At 39.9% G+C, this 19,065-nt stretch overlaps 1 protein-coding gene across 2 annotated transcripts in view; it reads right to left on the bottom strand.

Annotated features, from left to right (window-relative positions):
• Positions 1 to 18,484: 18,484 nt before the first annotated feature.
• mxi1 (max interactor 1, dimerization protein) overlaps positions 18,485 to 19,065 on the bottom strand; it is a 17,962-nt gene continuing 17,381 nt past the window's right edge. Inside the window, exon 6 of one of the 2 annotated variants that reach the window (XM_053617072.1) lies at positions 18,485 to 19,065. This exon is cut by the window's right edge and continues 2,015 nt beyond it. The gene's annotated coding sequence lies outside the window, so the exon portion shown is untranslated. The other variant, XM_053617073.1, reaches the window with a different exon arrangement.

Raw genomic sequence — 19,065 nt, 5'->3', positions numbered from 1 at the left:
GTCCTTTTCAGCCGTTACAGTTTGTCGATTGAGATGTTTATGGAAGGAGTCTCCAGTGTCAGAGGTAAAGCTATAACGTTAAGATTTCCGGCATGCTCAAGACAGACGAGTTTACACTTTGTGGTTTCTCGGAAGGACGACAAGACGGTGAGGGAACGATTGTTTATAGCTGCTATAACGGAACTATTTATAGAACGGAACTATAAACAGATAAAAAAAAAAAAAAACGGATCATTCGGAAAATAGCTGTGGTGTAAGAGGAAGAAGACGCTTCGGAATGCGCTGAAATTATAGGGAAATATTTTCCGTGGTAGCAGTAACTTCCATCGTTTTCATCGCACCGTGCCGTTGTTGACTATTTTCCCAGGACAGCACACCGATCATGTTTTAGTCGTCCTTACACAATTTTTACAATGTAGAGAAGGTGGAAGTGTGTGACGCAGCCTCTTCAAGGTTTTTTTTTTTTTTTAACCATATTTTATATATGTGGTTAAAATACATCCGCTGGAGACAGATCACAGAAAATCCCATTAAAGACTCTTTTGCATTTCCGTAATGTCGTATGCGAGTGACATTTAGACACAATCATGACCATCCTTTAATCCCTTTCTCAGTTCCTCGTTATTTGTGAGAGTTTCAGATTTCTGTCCGCTTTCCCATCATTCCTTTGTACTTATAAATCCCCTGTTTTGTGCATTTGTCAACATCTGACAGGTTTGACCCTTGACATTTACCCGGTCCCCATGAGTCAGGTTTCTGTGTATCATAGCATCAATGGAAGGTCCTCACAAGGATAGTAAGACTAATGTGTGTGTGTGTGGGCATGTTTTTAAATCTTATTGAGGACCTAATGTTCCTACAAGGACAGAAACATCTGACAGGTTTGACCTTTGACCTTTCCCCGGTCCCCATGAGTCAGGTTTCTGTGTATCATATCATTAATGGAAGGTCCTCACAAGGATTTTAAGACTAATGTATGTGTGTATATGGGGGCTTGTTTTTAAATCTTACTGGGGACCTAATGTCCCCACAAGGACAGAAATATCTGACAGGTTTGACCCTTGACATTTGGCCAGTCCCCACAAGTCAGGTTTAAGTGTATCATAGCATTATCCTCACAAGGATAGTAATACAAGTGTGTGTGTTTGTGTGTGTGTGTGTGTGTGTGTGTGTGTTTTTTAGGGCCTTTCTGATGCTACACAATAACTACATATGTTAAAAGCATTAGTCTGAAGCGTTCAAAGGTTATGTGTATACAAACACCATGGCCATTGTTCGATTGCGGGTGATGATTCAATTCAGACAATGACCTCCTCCTTCTCCTCCGTCATCATCATTTCCATTATATTGATGGAAGACTGACAATACAGCATGATATCTGTCACTGCATGAAGTATAGTCATCATGTAGCCGTAATTACTTTTCTCTCTCTCTCTCTCTCACACACACACACACACACACACACACACACACACACACACACACACACACACACACACATTCTCTCTCTCTCTTTCTTCCTCGTTCTTTCTCTCTCAGTCATGCTGCCTTTTCTTTCATTCCACCTTGGTGGATTTTGTTTTTGTGTGACTCACGCACAGAGAAAGTTGAGGAGGGACAGAAAGAGCCATATCTTCACCGACATTCTCGGAAGGTGACGGCCGTAGGTAGATTCCACCTCCCTCCTTTTCCTCCGACATCACATCACAACAACATCACACTTTACTTTTCAAAGAGTTCTCAACTCGTACTGAAAACCGTACGAGAGGCCACTCGTAATACACGAACACGACCTTTTAGGAACGACGCAATCGCTTCCAAACACGAAAACTGTACCACAGCGCTGTGGAATTCTCGATTCCGATTGATCAGAACTTGTTGATTCATTTTCTACAAATACGCTGTAACTTCAAGTTCTCCGACACAGGAGAGTTTACTTTTTGCGGTTTTTCTGTAAATATAAACGGATAAAAAAAAAAAAGTATGCCATGTTGTTCCTTAATAAGTAAATTCAAGTCAACAATCCTATAGTGATTAAACTGTACAAAAATAAAATTATATATTAAATACACTACATCAGTTATGGTGTGAATTGGTGTTTATGCATTAACAGCACTGTAGAACGTCTGTAATGTATATTTAGTGTTTCATTGCGTGCAAAAGTTTAGACGCCCTAAGGACAACATGAAAGTGAAATATACTCCAGAGCAACCAGATGTTTAGTGTGTGGTGGGCTTCACAGATGTTTTCATTCACATATGGTAAAATAGTGTATGTTAAGATGTTCATAGTGAAAAAAATCATCTAATATGATATATGATTTGATATATATTGATGTTTTTAGAAGCACTTAGAAATCTATCTCAAACTTGAAATTAGTAAAACGTCTAGAAAACAGTTTAATAATCATACGCTTGGGGTTGGTTTTTTTTTTTTTTGTAATCTTGTACCAGATGAATTTGTCTGCGTTTTTTTTTTTTTCCTGTAAATATCATCTAGGTATAATGTTTTTGCAGTGAACAGCATGTACAGATCCCACATGTAAAAATCCCACATTCACAATCATTTTGCACATTCGCTCAGAGCAAGACGAGTAGTGACTTCTATAATAAAGCACCAAGAGCATCGTGATCGACTCCATCACAATCTGCAAGCGTCACAACACTGCATCACATTGTATAAATGACAGTCCAAAAAAAACCAAAAAAAAACAAGGGTGATACGTCCTTCAGGTGAAGGCGTTCTCGCTACCTCAGAGAGGTGCTATATTTAGCTCACTATCCCTGTCTTTTCATTAGAGCGCACACACCTCATTGAAACACAACCCTTAGTGTATCCAAGATCGAAGCAAAGGAACGTCCTTGGTATAACTCATACGAGAATGAGGGAGGACACAAATCATGGTGTGTAAGAAGAATGTGGGTGTGCCTGTGATTGTAATAATAAAAAAAAAACCCTACATAGACATGGTGGAGCTGAAAAACTCTCAAACGATAGAGAAGTATTAATGCACATATAAACACGAGGATGTGAAAGTTGTACAAATTTTACAAATAACCCTGACATTCTCACTTTAAAGGTCAGTGGAAAGGTCTCACACACACAAAAGCTCTTCCTGACAACGCCACCGATACCACACCAGGGTCCCAAATACTCCAGTTCGTGTCTAGTTAGAGGTTCTTACTAGACAGTTCCACTCATATTTCCAAAAACAGAAAAGTACTTCATATCCTTCTATCTAGTATATTACTGCTGTAAAATTATATTTTATATATATATATATTTATATATATATATATATATATATATATATATATATACACATATATACACACATATATATATATAAATATTGCATAGTATTGTTTTCATTGTTTGCCTTTGAGACAGGAAGGACAGGAAGTGATGTATAGAACAGATCAGGACGGACAGGATGGAGCAGAAACAATATACAAGACCAAGCCTGGATCTCTAAAGGTCATGATATAGAAAAGGAGAAAGAAGTAAAAAAAAAAAAAATAATAAAACACTTAAGAGAAAACCAATCGATGAGCAGATGCATGCAACTAGTAACTGACGCAAAAATACGTAGTCAACGGGCTCGTTTTAAATAAAGACGCCAATAATAAATCGCTGGTCCTTCAACAACACCGTCTTGTCTTACGACTGACGTTATCTTTATCTTTAAGATTAACTCGTTTAACGTTCAAAATGGATATCGGTTCGGATAACGGATAATTAATACCACTATGTATCTATTAACTGTTTAGCCAAAAAAAAAAATTCATTTCTAAATACAACAGTAAATTATACACAGATAGTGATGATGTCATGAGCAATCACCTCACTAGTACAGCTGATAGCGAGTTAATCGAACTTATGCCAAGCTAGCTACATTTAACTACAAGAACGACAAATATGACAGTTAATCAAAACAGTAACAATGTTAGCTAGCTAACAGGAAGCTGGAATGTACAATGCTTACAGTATGTAATTGTACTTGGCTATTATACGCAAGTTGTCGGGGGTTTGTTTGGTGCGTATTTATATATAAAACACCTAAGTTGTGTAGTTGGTTTAAAACTGTTTTCTAATAGGTTTAGATAAGTAATAATAGTTACTTTTCACATGAAAACATGACATTAATGTAATCCTGTCAGCGAAAAACATTAAGTAGAAACTTTTTTACTTTCATTTCTATACATTTTTGCCTGGATTCCTTCTCCTTTTCCTCCGCAACTTAAGATTATGACACATTATCTATATTTTCACTTAAGTATACTTTCTCAGTACTGTTTTTCCATACATTTATGAAACGATGGAATTTCAATTATGACGCAGAAGGTATTGCCCAACAAGGGGCCCTGCAGAGGTCAGAGACAGGATTGTGGGGAAATCCAGATCTGGGGAAGGCTACAAAAATGTATGCTGCTTTGAAGATTCCCAAAAGCACAGTGGCCTCCATTATTCGACGGAAGGCGTTTGGAACAATCAGGACTCTAGAGCTGGCCACAAGGCCAAACTGAGCAATTGGCAGAGAAGGGCATTAGTAAGAGAGGTGACCAAGAACCCGACGGTCATTCTGGTTGAGCTCCAGAGATCGTGTGTGGAGATGGGAGAAACTTGCAGAAGGTCAACCATCACTGCAACACTCCATCGATCTGGGCCTTTTGGCAGAGTGGCCAAATGGAAGCCTTTTCTCAGTGCAAGACACCTGAACGCCAGCTTGGAATTTGCAAAAAAATAATAATAATTTTAAAAACACATGAGAAACAAGCTTCTCTGGTCTGAAGAAATGAAGATTGAACTCTTTGGCCTCAATTCCAAGTGTCATTTCTGGAGGAAACCAGAAATCTACGCAATACCATCCCAACTGTGATGCATGGTGGTGGTAGCATCATGCTGTGGGGATGTTTTTCAGGGGCAGGGACTGGGGCACTAGTCTGGGTAGAAGGAAAGAAAGCTGAACGCAGCACAATACAGAGATATCCTTAATGAAAACCCATTCCAGGGCGCTCAGGACCTCGGACTGGGCCGAAGGTTCACCTTCCAACAGGAAAATGACTCTAAGCATCCAGCCAAGACAACGCAAGAGTGGCTTACAGACAACTCTGTGAATGTCCTTGAGTGGCCCTAAGCCAGAGCCCGCACTTGAACCCGAATAGAACATCTCTGTTGAGACCTGAAAATGGCTGTCCACTGACGGTTCCCATCCAACCTGATACAGCCTGAGAGGATCTGCAGAGAAGAATGGCAGTAAATCCAACATAACAAAATGTGAAAAAAAATGAAGGGGTCTGAATATTTTCTGAATGCACTGTACCTTACTGGCTGCCTCGTGAACAGAACACAGGCTTCTCATCAGTGTTTTCAGGGGTTAATAATAGCACCATGTGCGGAACATTCTGGAATAAATACCTAGACATTTTAGAAATGAAGCCTGTTTGAAAAAATATCCCAGAGAAAAAAAAAAAAGAGCTGGCTTTAAAATCCTCAGGCTTATGAACTGTATGAAAAACGATTTGAATGAGTGACTCAGCCCTCATAAATAAATACCACACATGACTCAGAGCAGCTATATGACTAACAGCTGAAACAATCCATGACTCCAGCAGCAGTGTGCACATCAAAGATGCATTTAGAGGAAATAGAAACTGAACATTTCATTAATGCAAGACACTACACGAGAAAATGACAATTCTGTTCATATAATTTATCAGATGGTTGATTAAACTGCATGTACGACATGCAACTAAAACTTAGCAACTTTGAAGAAGCTCCGCCCCCTTCACAATCACGTCGTATGTATAACCCAGTAAAGCTTGTTTCCTGATATAAATATCAAGTGCTGTGCCATTACAATATATACACGTCAATATCGTTTACAGACCTTATAAACCACACTTACATGTATATTTTTAAACCTAAATATTATTTTTTCACAAAAAAATCAAAAATCCAATATTGTAGATTCATGAAATTTTACATGTTCCTTGCCATCACTATTTCAAAGCTGATTGTAGAAATATATGTCTAAATGTTATTCATTTTCAGATTTATGATAGATTTTATCCTGAAAACTACGTAAAAAAAAGGGGCTAATTTCCTATAACAGTACACTAGATTTTCTTGATTAAATAATAAACAGATGATTTTCTGATAAAAAAAAAAAAATCCCTCGAGGGCATCTTTGAGGTGAAATAAAGAATTTAACTCTAAATTCAATGTTCTTAAATTAGACTCACGCATATTAATATGTATTTAATAAGCCGAAGCTTCATTTGCATGAAAACCGCAAATGTTTTTACAAAGTTCATTAATATTATTCATTTTAATATTAGAATTTTGAAACAAGACACTAGAGAAAGGTGAATTTGCACTGCACACACACACACCCAAACACACACACTCACACTCAGTTTCAGGAAGCCCATGATGTTGACCTTGACTTAAAACTCCACTGTAGTGTGTTTTTCCCCCCTGAAACCCAACGCTGACTGACCAACACCCAGCTGACTTCAGTATTTGTGGTTTTCGAGTTCACACTAGGCAAGCCAAATGTGATGGCAAGATCTCTCGCTCTCTCACACACACGCCCACTGTACATGACCTGTCAGTTGCACCCACAAACGGACAAGAAACACAACCGAAAACTAAACAAGAGGAAGGTCTTATGGTCAGAGTGATCACAATCAGAAACCTCCCCATATCTGTAATACACACTTCAGGGTCGTACAAACACCTCCTGCCAATTACACACACACACACACACACACACACACACACACAGTATGTTCCTAATAATTGCACTCACACCTAGTTTGTGTTCTTGGTAGAATAAGAGCCATTTTAAGAAACCCTGACACAGAAAAAAAAATCTGTTAAAATAAGAGGAACCATTGGTGGGGTTTCAGATGGGTTTACCCACAATGCTTTGTCAGCGTACATCGGTTTTAACACTAAGAAGTAGCCCTGTGAGGTCATTTAAACAGGTAACATCCAATGTTATTTACTTTTTAAAAAATGGATAAAATAGATCCAAATGTTCCTGGTAGAACCCTACACTACAGGAATACCTTTAACCATCCAAAGAACCCTTGAGGAACCCTTTCTAAATGTGTAATGTGTAGAAGTGTTGATTTATGCTGGGTACACTCTTCCATCACCCTAAAACGGTTCTCCAGTTTGTCTATATATACAGAGCTAGCAGAGTGTAGCGTTATGCTAACGTGCTAAGGCAGGAGAGAGTGCGTGTGAAGTGGAAGTGCACTTCGAGTCTGGCTGAGAGCCAACGCCCACGCTGTGACTTCCACACAGCGCTATCATCTTCTGGAAATCATGTTTTTAACACCACAACACACCACCACCACCACCACCACAAGCGCCTACCCACCCACCCACACACCCACACACACATGCACAGTGGAAGTGGTCTAATGAGAAACTAATATTACTCTAATGTTCATTTTGTCATGTTCCTGAAATCAGTCCACAGATGTAGGCTGTGTCCTAAATGTCAATGTTCCAAAGAAGTGTGGCTTCATGAGAACTCATTATATAACAAGAACTAGTCATTAGAGGAAGGACGTGTATCCATCTATCTATCTATCTATCCATCGTACTACTGTAGCATGTTTAGTAGCTAGTGTATAGATAGACAGCAGACAGATATAGGTAGACAGTCAGACAGATAACCAGACAGATAACCAGACAGACAGACAGAGAGATATGTATATGCAGACTGACAAACAAAAATACAGACAGACAGATACATAGATAGACAGACACAGATATAAGTAGACAGACAGACAGACAGATAAGTATACAGACAGACAGGCAGACAAATAGATAAACAGATAGCTAGTCAGACAGACATACAGACAGATGTAGACAGTCAGACAGATAACCAGACAGACAGCTAGATAGCTAGACAGCCAGACATATGTATACAGACAGACATACAAACAGACGTAGGTAGACAGACAGACAGAAAGATAGGGATACAGACAGAGAAACAGACAGACAGAACAAAGAGGTTCTTCTGTAGGTCTTCTGACAGTTTTAGTGAATAATGCTAGCTTTCTGAAATGATCATCCTGTGTAGAACCGTTTACGGGTTCCCTCAGAGAACCGAGCCAAGCATCCTTTAGAGAGCTCCACGGAACCTTTTTATGTCGACGAGTGTAGGATGGAATTAAAGCTTAATTATGTATCAGACAAAAACACAAAGAGAAATGAGACACAATGAGAATGATGTTTTTTGGAACCACTGGCTTGCCGTACCAACCTAGTCGAGGTTGAGTGTGTGTGTGTGTGTGTGTGTGTGTGTGCGCAGTGTGACAGACAGTGTGTTAGAGCTAATTTTAATAAAGCAGCGAGTGCAGCGAGTGCATCTCGTAAGCAGGGGAGCTGTTTCCTCTGAGCTACTTCCTCTTCCTGTCTCTCTGAATGATAAAGAGCAGCAGGGCCTGCCACTTCCTGTCCAGCTTTCCCGAAACAATCCACATCCTCAGACGACATAAAGAACCCCCGTCTAAAGGACATACAGACGCCACAGAGTCAGCTCGTGCGTTTCGTTTTTTGTTCCCCAAAGCTGATGAACGTTTACACACGGAATTAAACACATATTCTGCATCTATTCACAGTGCGCTAAATTCAGGGTCGGCCATTTTGTGAGGATCTGTTTAGTTGATATATTCCAGTGAAAACGCCTCAGTTTAATGTTAGTGTTATTTAATGACTCATTTCCTGCTGCTATTACCTAGCTATTTATGTTTAGCTAATTGAACTCCTCAGTGTAACGCTAGCTTTATTTAATACCTAATGTCCTGATGGTATTAGCTAGCTAGCTATGTTTAGCTAATTGAACTCCTCAGTGTAACGCTAGCTTTATTTAATACCTAATGTCCTGATGGTATTAGCTAGCTAGCTATGTTTAGCTAATTGAACTCCTCAGTGTAACGCTAGCTTTATTTAACACTTAATGTCCTGATGGTATTAGCTAGCTAGCTATGTTTAGTTAATTGAACTCCTCAGTGTAACGCTAGCTTTATTTAATACCTAATGTCCTGATGGTATTAGCTAGCTAGCTATGTTTAGCTAATTGAACTCCTCAGTGTAACGCTAGCTTTATTTAATACCTCATTTTCTGCTGTTATTATCTTCCAATAACTACTCCTTAGCTTTAGGTTAACATCTCATTTTCTGGTGCTGTTAGCTAGTGACTTATGTTTAGCAATTGTTTAGCAGTGACAGCTCTTTGCAACTCTAGCAAGCATATCTAGTAACAAGCTAACGCTAGCTAGTTCGACTGCCTTTGCAAGGACACGTAATGATTAAAAATAGCATCAGAAAATGAGTGGTTATTTAAAATTACAACAACACCGAGGAGGTTCAACATGAACAGCTAAATAGCCAGCTAGCTTGCTAGTTAGCTTCTCCCTCAAATAACTCTAAGTTATGAAATAAGGTGGCGTTACTGCGGGACAGCACTGAGGTAGCTAGACGTCATCTACTGATGCTACGTAGGTTGCTAGCTCAACTTGCTAGCGTTGACATCGGGACATCACCCGTCGTACCTAAGGTGTGTTTTCAGAGCTTCCTGCTCTGACTGAGAGTGAAACTAGAGCAGTCATAGCTGTAGTGAAACCCCCTACAGCTGGTGAGGAGGGAGTGATATGTGTGTGTGTGTGGACAAGCTGCACACAATGATATTTATTCTTAAACTTTACCAAGAAACACATCAGTTCACACACACACACACACACACCTAGTTCCCAGTAGTTCCTTTTATTTAAATGGTATGAAGGAATTAAGGAAGTACTGAGTGAAAAAAGGGAGACATGAACAGGTTGTGTGTGTGTGTGTGTGTGTGTGTGTGTGTGTGTGTGTGTGGCAGTAACAAATTCAACAGAACAGAATTTGTGTGTTTGATTAGCTGGTAGAGCACACACACTGCATCAGGCCTGCTTAATAACTATACTGCGCACGCATACACACACACACACACACACACACACACACAAAACAATGACTCACTGTGAAGCTTAGGCATTGTCTGCTGTAACACACTGTAATATGTGTGGTGTGTGTGTGTGTGTATTTGTGGAGTCCTGCAGAGAGCTGTCAAGGCTTCATTACTCGAGTGTGTGGCAATGATGAGGGATAACAACACACACACACACACACACACAAAGTATAGAAAATCATTAGAGTGGCCACTCTGATCAGGCTAGTGAAGACCCCCTCTGCACACACACACACGCGCGCACACACACACACACACACACACACAAGCGTACGCACCAGTGTGATGTGTCAGTGACGTGTGTGTATTCAAAGTGTAAAAGCCTACGTCATGTTAGTCTGCATCAACACATGCGTTGCTCATGTCTTCAAAAATCGATGACGGGCATGCATACACACACACACACACACACACACACACACACACAATAAACACACACACTAAACACACAATTTACCGACACAGTCTGTGGAGGATTGCTTGCGTGTTTCACATGAGCAAAATAACACGTAGGCCTTCGCGAATATTCAACTAGGGGCGTGTAGAAGTACAGTAGAAGGCGGTGTTTATGCAAATGAGTTTTACCGCACAACCCTGAATTTTTGTTCTGTCGATCTAAATATCCGAAACGCTCCAAGTGTTTCCTGAACTCGGTATTCCTAAACCGTCTCAGCGCAGGCCTTTGCTCACATCTGGATTTAGCAGTGAATCAAACGTGCTTGATTCGGTCGAGTCGATTCAGAGTCGAATCGCTTCGCCACTGCTCTAGAGTTCACTTGGAAGAGGACTCTCTTTCGGACCGGCGAGTGTGCACGCTGGGTTCTCGCCTGCCTAAAAAAACCGCGACGAGAGGCGGCACACGACAGAATCCGATTCGGAGCGAATAAATGCTGAATCCTGTAAGTTACCGAATCACTGAATCAAATCAGTACAACCGAAGGGCAGAGAAGTAAATTTGTGTAAGCCTTTTGTGTACAAAATTATTATTATTTAAGTCTTAATAAGGGAAACAGTTTCCCATAACTATACCTTAGTATCTTGAAACGATCACAGAACTTTCACGGAATTGAACACCCTTAATATTAACATAGTAAATATGTTTTGATATTCAAACTTGTTCTTTAACGCCCCGCCCCCTTTGTTTGATGGACAGCTGAGATCCTTCGATTATTCTCGAACACTGAAAGCTTTCCGAAATTCATTTTCCGTCGCGGACGGTTCCGACGCCGAGCGGACGCTAGAAACTGAACCAGGCTAGTGATCGAGTAGCTAGTTAGCTAGCTGGTTGCGCGTTGATATTATTTAAGGCTCAGCGACGGTAACAACAACAAAAAAATGACACGGAACAATCAGGAACGTCGACGTTTCCCACAGATATGTCGATAAATTCCTAAGAAAAGACTCGGTATAAGTAGAACTCCGCTGTTAAATCGCAGATTTTAGCGCTAAACTGAAGGCATATTAAAAAACAGAGTGGCAGTCGTACAGCGGCAGGGCATCGTCTCACAGACACACACACACACACACACACACACCGGCCAACCTGCTGTGTGTTAATTATATACGGAAACCTCATCTGCGTTCGAACTTTTCATTCACGCTGAAGTGCATCACACAGTGGTGTCAAGAAAACACACTCTCTCGCTCTCTCTGTGACTCACTGCACTTCCTGTTGGTCAGAGAGAGAGAGAGAGAGAGAGAGAGAGAGAGAAAGAGAGAGAGAGAGGAGTGCAATAGCGAGACAGACACAGAGAAAGTGAAAGAAAGACAGAAAGAGGAAGAGAGACAGAGAGACAAACGTACAGCAAGAATGAGAGAGAGAGGCAGACTTACAGAACGAGACCAAGAGTGAGAGACAGATGGACAGACCACAAGAATGATAGACAGATTATATATATATATATATATATATGAGAGAGAGAGAGAGAGAGAAACACAGTGAGAATGAAGGTGTGTGTGTGTGTGTGTGTGTGTGTGTGTGTGATGAACTCTGATTCACTGACAGAGCTGAAGTATTCATAATGACACACAACTCATGAGCAATACAGGTACGTGTGAGGGTGCGTGTGTGTTGTGTGTGCGTGTGTGTGTGTGTGTGTGTGCGCGTGCGTGCGTGCGTATGTGTGCAAGCGCTACATCCAGCCGAGTTGGCGGTAAGGTGGGGTAAGGTGTGTGTGCTGTCAAGTCATGCAGCAAAATCAACCTTAATTAGTGCCCACACACACACACACACACACACACACACACACACACACACAAAACTACACACCTTTGGTGCTTGTCCTCCTATAAAAACTAGGTGCTTTCTGTGACACCAGAAGTGTTGTTGTTGACTGTGTGGTGTGAAACGAGGTGGACGCATTTCTCGACGTTGATCTCACACACACACACACTTAACAAGTAAGCTGACGTCAAACTCTGAAGTCAGCATCAATGAAATGTTGTTCCTGACCACTGTTTTCCTGATGCCGTTTTCTCAGTATGCGTGTGTGTGTGTGTGTGTGTGTGTGTGTGTAGTAGCGGCCTGCCCGAAGGCTCAGTTTTCGCACATTAAGTATCAACAATGTTGACATCTTCATTGCGCATGCTTTTACCGACTTGAGAAGTACTGTGTGTGTGTGTGTGTGTGTGTGTGAGTGATTTGTCACAGTCATCCATCTGTCCCCTTACGCAGTACACAGGAAGCAGAGACTTTGATTCATCATCACACACACACACACACACACATTGTCATCTCTTCACTCTGAAATAGCCATGTTGAGTATGAGTGTATGTGTGTGTGTGTGTGTGTGTGTGTGTGTGTGTGTGTGTGTGTGTGTGTTGAGGATCATACTCACAGCTGATGCAGCAGTGCTGCCTGTTCCGGTTGTGTCTCAAACACACTCTGTACAATATTCATATAAACAACACATTCTGTCCTGAGTGCATACTTACACCCTACATAGAGTAGTGCACACTATATATAGGGTGTGTATATATATATATCCCCTATAGCTTCTAGACTTCCTATACACTGTATGTGTGTGTAGGGGATGACATAACAGTTTCTAGGCCCTATGTAGTGCACTATACTGTATGTCCCCTAGACTTCCTATACACTGTATATTCTATGCTAGAATAATTAGAGAGCGGTAAGAAGAAGAAGAGGATGCTGCCTTTGTGTCTGGATGTGATGAGATCAGCTTCCGTTCGTCACCCCGCGCATGACTCATTGTGGATTTACATTTTATTCGTTCGTTCATTTAAAACTCAGGCACTGGGCTATAATGAAAGGAGCAGAAACAGAAACAAATCAGGAGAAAGAATAATGACAAAGTGTCAGAGGGGAAAACAGACCGTTATTGCTGCGCGTTATTCGAGTCAAATGATGCGTAGGAGCTGATTCAGAATTACAATGAAGGCTAAACAGGTGTGTGTGTGTGTGTGTGTGTGTGTGTGTGTGTGGGAGGTCAGGATCAGATGAATCACTAATAGCTGCTGGACAGAAATTTGATCAGACTTGTACGAAAGAAGAGTCAGATTTTCCGAAACGTTCTCGTCTTTATGTTGTGTGTTGTTTCAGTCGATGAAGTTTTATATTCAAATGTTCATATTTCGGATCAAAATAATACTTTTGGGCTGAAAAATAATACTTTTTGTGTCAAACTTTTGGACTAACAGTGTCCGTTTTGGAATAAAAATCTCAATCTTGACTTTTTATTATCTCAAATTTTTTTGGATAGACTCAAAATTTTTACATTAACGTTTTAAAATAAGTTATGATGTTAAAAATTGTGGGGGTTTTTTGTCTCGAGGTAATGACAGTTTCTGTTTTTTTTTACTTCCTATCGGAAAATTCTGACTTCAAAATACTTGTTTTCAAAGTGATGGGTTTTTTTTATGTGTGTGTGTGTGTGTGTGAAATTTTTAACTTAGTAGCTTAATTTTTTTAATTATTTTTTTCCCCCTCAAAATACGTTTTTTTGTCTCGAAATAATGACATTTCCCCCTCAAAAAAAGTGACTTTTTTTCGAAATCTTAAATAATTAAATCGAAATTCGAAATCTAAAATAAGGACTATTTTCAAAATTTTTTACATACAATATATATTTTTTTTACTTTTATATCAACAAGTAATTCTTTTTTTATTTCAAAGTATTTTCCCCCTAATTTTTTCTTAATTATCTCAAAGCGATTAAATTGTTATCTCAAAATTTGTACATGATTTTATCTCAGAATAGTGATTTTCTCAGGATTGTGACTTAGTATGTTGAATTTTTTTATTCATTTATTTTTGTCTCGAAACACTGAGTTATTGTAAGGAAATGCCTATGTTTTAGGGAACACCGTACTTGATAATAACGGATCATATACTAACTATAGCTAAACTGTTTAGATTCGACGTTCATCGTGTTTTTGGAACTAGAATAAGCGACTAAACTTTTGAAATGAGTGTTTGTTTTTAAAAAGAAAGCCGCTCTGGCAACCTAACAGACGAATCTGAACTGCAAGAAAACTTCAAGGATTCAAACAGATCAGTTAATAAGTCAAAATGTTGATGTTTTTTGACAGAAAACCCCGTAAACAGATCTCCATAAACTCAGACGTTTAGTAGATTTGCACTCGAGCTACGATGCTAATGTAGTTAATAAGTAACAGAAGTCTGTCTCACCTAAAATCTTTAGTGTAAATTTCTTCCCAGAACCACGTCTAGTTCTCCAGATGCGGTTTTGGACGCCGTGGGACATAGTAGAACGGCCCGTCATCTGTAAACAAGTACAAGACTTCACCATGTAACTGAATGCAATGGAGGCGGCCATTTTGGAAAAACTGGAAGCACTTTCTTTTTTCTAGCAGTTAACGCTGTTGAAGCATAACAATCTTCCAAAATTAAAATGCAAGCAATGGAGAGTGAACAGAAATAAGAAAAAACCTAAATACAGAAATAAATAGCTAAAAAATTAAGTGGAATTAAAAATATATATATATAAGGTAAATGACAGTCAGTATCATACGCACCATAAAGAAATGACTGCACACACATTAAAATATTACATTGTTTTTTTCATTTACTGCCTTTGTATTTCCGCTTTTCCCATTTTCTTTCTACTTTTCATTCACGTTTGGTCACTAGTTTTTTAAATTAATAACGTTTTTGTGTGTACTGCATGGTCCGGTCCTACCTACAGCCTGTATAAAGACTCTAAGATTATTTAGGGTGTACAACTGTATACAGTGCCCTAATTGTCCTTGTGTCACCCTGTTAAATAGGACCCGGATCGCAGGTTTCCAAACAATGTTTTCTCTCCCATGTTATACTCTTGTGCTTAAAAAAAGCCTTTGAAAAGATTTTTTTTTTTTAATCATGTAATATGTTTTTCAGGTTATTTGTATTAATAAGAAAAATTACAATTGCACCTTTAAAGAATGGAAAGGAAACCACAGCATCTTCATTTAAATAAAATAATCATTGTTATGAGGGCACGTTGACAGTTCATTGGAACAGAGCCCTGTTATTGGAACAGAGCCCTGATCCTCAAGAGTTACAGAACAATACTGCCATCTACTGGTAAATGCTCAAAATGACACTTTTATCTCCAGCTAACGCACATTTCAGTATTGATAAGGTCACATGACATCGAGAGCTATCCCTACTGCTAAAAACCCATTCCTTCATCCACTAGCCCTTCACATTTCCCCTCACTGTCGCCATCTTAAGGGCTTTAAACATTAATGGTATTACCATAACGTTAATGGTAAATGATTGGTTGTTGTTTGTTGAAGATTAAGTAATTAAGTAGATAAAGTAATTCTAACAAATTAATCAGGAGTTTTGATATAGCATTTTGAGAACAGCCTTCCTAACTGTCCTCTCACCCTTTCCCTTCAGTTTAATCCCTGTCACCATTTTACAGGAAATGCTGTTTAACTCACCATGTTCTCCTCATCATTTCTCCATAGTTTCATCCATCCATCCATCTTCTATAGTGCTTTATCCTTTTTCAGCGTCACGGGGAACCTGGAGTTATCCCAGGGAGCATCGGGCACAAGGCGGGGTACACCCTGGACAGGGTGCCAATCCATCGTAGGGCACAATCACATACACACTCACACACCCATTCACACACTACAGACACTTTAGACATGCCAATCAGCCTACCATGCATGTCTTTGGACTGGGGGAGGAAACCGGAGTACCCGGAGGAAACCCACACGGGGAGAACATGCCACTGTTCTAATAGTGTGCCCTCTCCCTTTTGATTCCTTGTCGATATATCAAAAACTGTTTTCAACATGTTAACTTCTCACCATTTCCCCCTTAAAGAGTAAGGACCAGTCCGATACAGTTTGTACCACACCCTTGTTTACCTTCCCTCGCCATTTCCCCTCAGTTTCACTCCCTCTCAAACAGCTGCTCAATGTTTTGCAACTTTCCTTCAACATTTGAAGGTTTAATCCCCGTCAGTATTTTACAAGCCGGTCCAGTACTGTTTTCTATCATGCCCTTGTCGACTTTCCCTCAGCATTTCCTCTTGATCGAATCCCCATCTTAAGGGTCATCCCAATCCTGTTCTAAATACACCCATGTCAGCTTTACTCATCACTTCTTAAAAGGTTTAATCTTAAGGATGTTTGAACAAACCCTGGTCGACATTTTGTAACCATTCACCCTTGGTTTAATTTCCATCATCGTGGTAAGTACCGCTTTTCCTCAGGTTCGGTTCAGTCACCATCTTCAGGGTAGTTTCACACACTTGTTGACCTCCCTTGCCATTTCCATTGGTCTAATTTCTAGCATCATCTCAAGAGACATTTTTAAATGCACCTTGGTTGAACCACCATCGCCACCTTAAAGTCCATTCCGATACGGTTTTTAAGGCACCCATTGTTGACTTTCCCCTTTGCTATCTCATGTGCTGCTCTAACAATGCTGTTCGATGCTCCTTTGTCACCTCGTCCTCAGCATTTCCTCCTGGTTTTGGGGTGGTAGCAGCGCAGTCGTTAAGACATTGGACTTCTGATTGGAAGGAAGTGAGTTCGAATCCCAGCACCACCAAGCTGATCCTTCTGGGCCCTTGAACAAGACCCTTAAGTCGTATAAATGAGATAAAATGTAAGTCGCTCTGGCTGAGGGCATCTGCCAAATGCTGTAAAAGTGAATAAATGTTTAATCAATTCAACTGCTTGATCTGCTCCAAGTCAGTTCATTAGATGAGAGACTAATAACGCTGTTTAGTTAAGAATCAGAACATACCCAAAATGCATCGCGCTCCGACGCAGTTCCCTTTCCATTCCTTCTTCACGTCCATGTTATGACATTGAACGATCCGGATTATAGAATAACTGTGGGTCCAATGTGTGATAACAGAGACATGGATAATGGTCTGGGAATTGGCAACAACTACTGTACTGTACTATTTAACTTGTTGGTTTTATACAGTGTATGCAGTGTTCAGAGGAAAATTTCCAAGAAAATCACCTCAGTGATGCTGCTAGAGCTTTAATGGCTTTGTTATAGCAAGCTCTTACAGCAACAATGGAAGGAGATCATTTCAAAACCTAATTACATTCCTTAGAAACTGACTGTGCGAACTCGTTCGAGCGTAAAAACATAATACAACACACTGCTCTCGACAAAATCCCCAGCTAAGAACAATGGAGCGAAACAGCCTACTCTTTAGAGAAGACTAAAAGGGAACCCATGCTGCCAGATGAACCAATTGTTCACCGTGAAAATGCGTCTATTCTTCTCGCATAATGGTGCAATTATGCAACACAAATTATTCAAATTGGGGCCTGACAGCATTTCACGTGGAGCAAAAGGTCCTTAAAGGGGAAATTCAGCCAAACATGAAATGTTTTTTTTTTCCTACACATGTTTGGTGACTGAATATTGCTAGAGAAATATATGAATAAATCCTGGAATATGTTTATTTTCCTTTCTCGGAGTTATTATATTTGCAACACCACTCCTGGCCTCCAGGTGCCGCTAGTACCTTGGGCTTCAAAACAACCTGGTTAGTAATACGAGTCGTGTAATTTACTAAGATTTATACACATCAGTAGTTTGTACTATAGTCATTTTATACGATTTATTTATTTTTTTTTGTCATTTTATACGATTTAGACTGAGCTGTACCAAAAAAAGATGAAGCTTAACCCTGGATTAAATCAGTTTATCTAATACGTGCAGAATGTGTGATATGTCTTAAGTATCCCGAGACATTTGACCTATATTGATTAACCTTAGAATACACACACATTTTATATATATATATATATATATATATATATATAAACACTTGGGGGCACGGGTGCTATAGGAAAATAAACAACAACATGAGGTGTGTTTACTGTCAAAAGATGACTATTTTCCTATCAGAACAGGATGCCCTGCAGCGTTTTTTTCCTCTTCTACTACAGCAAATCGTCAACAATTACTTTTTTTTTAATTCGTTAAAGAACAACTTCCATGTAAGTTGTTGCTATGGAAACGAGTTACGCTTGTGTTACTAGTCGAAATGTGTATGAATTTCTATACAGGCTAGGACAGTGGTTAACTTGTTTTAAAAAAACAACAAAACAACAACAAAAAACACTTTTTTTGGTCTTCAGATTGGACAATCTCTGTGTTTTATTATAAGTATTGCAGTTGGACGTACAGCTTGAATCAGAGTGCATGTTTGACAAAGAATGGCCACGAAGTTCAGCACAACCTCGGGTGTAAGTCATCGATGGGGCCCACGCCCTGTTAACCAGAGCTTCCTGATCTCTCTCTCTCTCTCTCTCTCTCTCTCTCTCTCTCACACGCGCGCACACACACACACACACACACACACACACACACACACACACACACACACACACACAGCCTGCAGGAGGTGTCTGGATCACACGCACACACACAAGACTTGGAGGCCTAGTTCGGTGTTACGGGCGTAACGATTATCGAATGTTTAAAGTGACATTTACAAGATTACTAAGCACACTTAGAGGGAGAAAGAGCACGAGCGCTGATCTCAGATCAGATTCTTCCTGCTCAACTGTGTGATCCAGAA

Source organism: Ictalurus furcatus, chromosome 27 (genome assembly GCF_023375685.1).
Source record: "Ictalurus furcatus strain D&B chromosome 27, Billie_1.0, whole genome shotgun sequence".
In the NCBI taxonomy this organism is placed as follows: Eukaryota; Metazoa; Chordata; class Actinopteri; order Siluriformes; family Ictaluridae; genus Ictalurus; species Ictalurus furcatus.
This window is presented reverse-complemented; position numbering and strand designations above follow the sequence as displayed.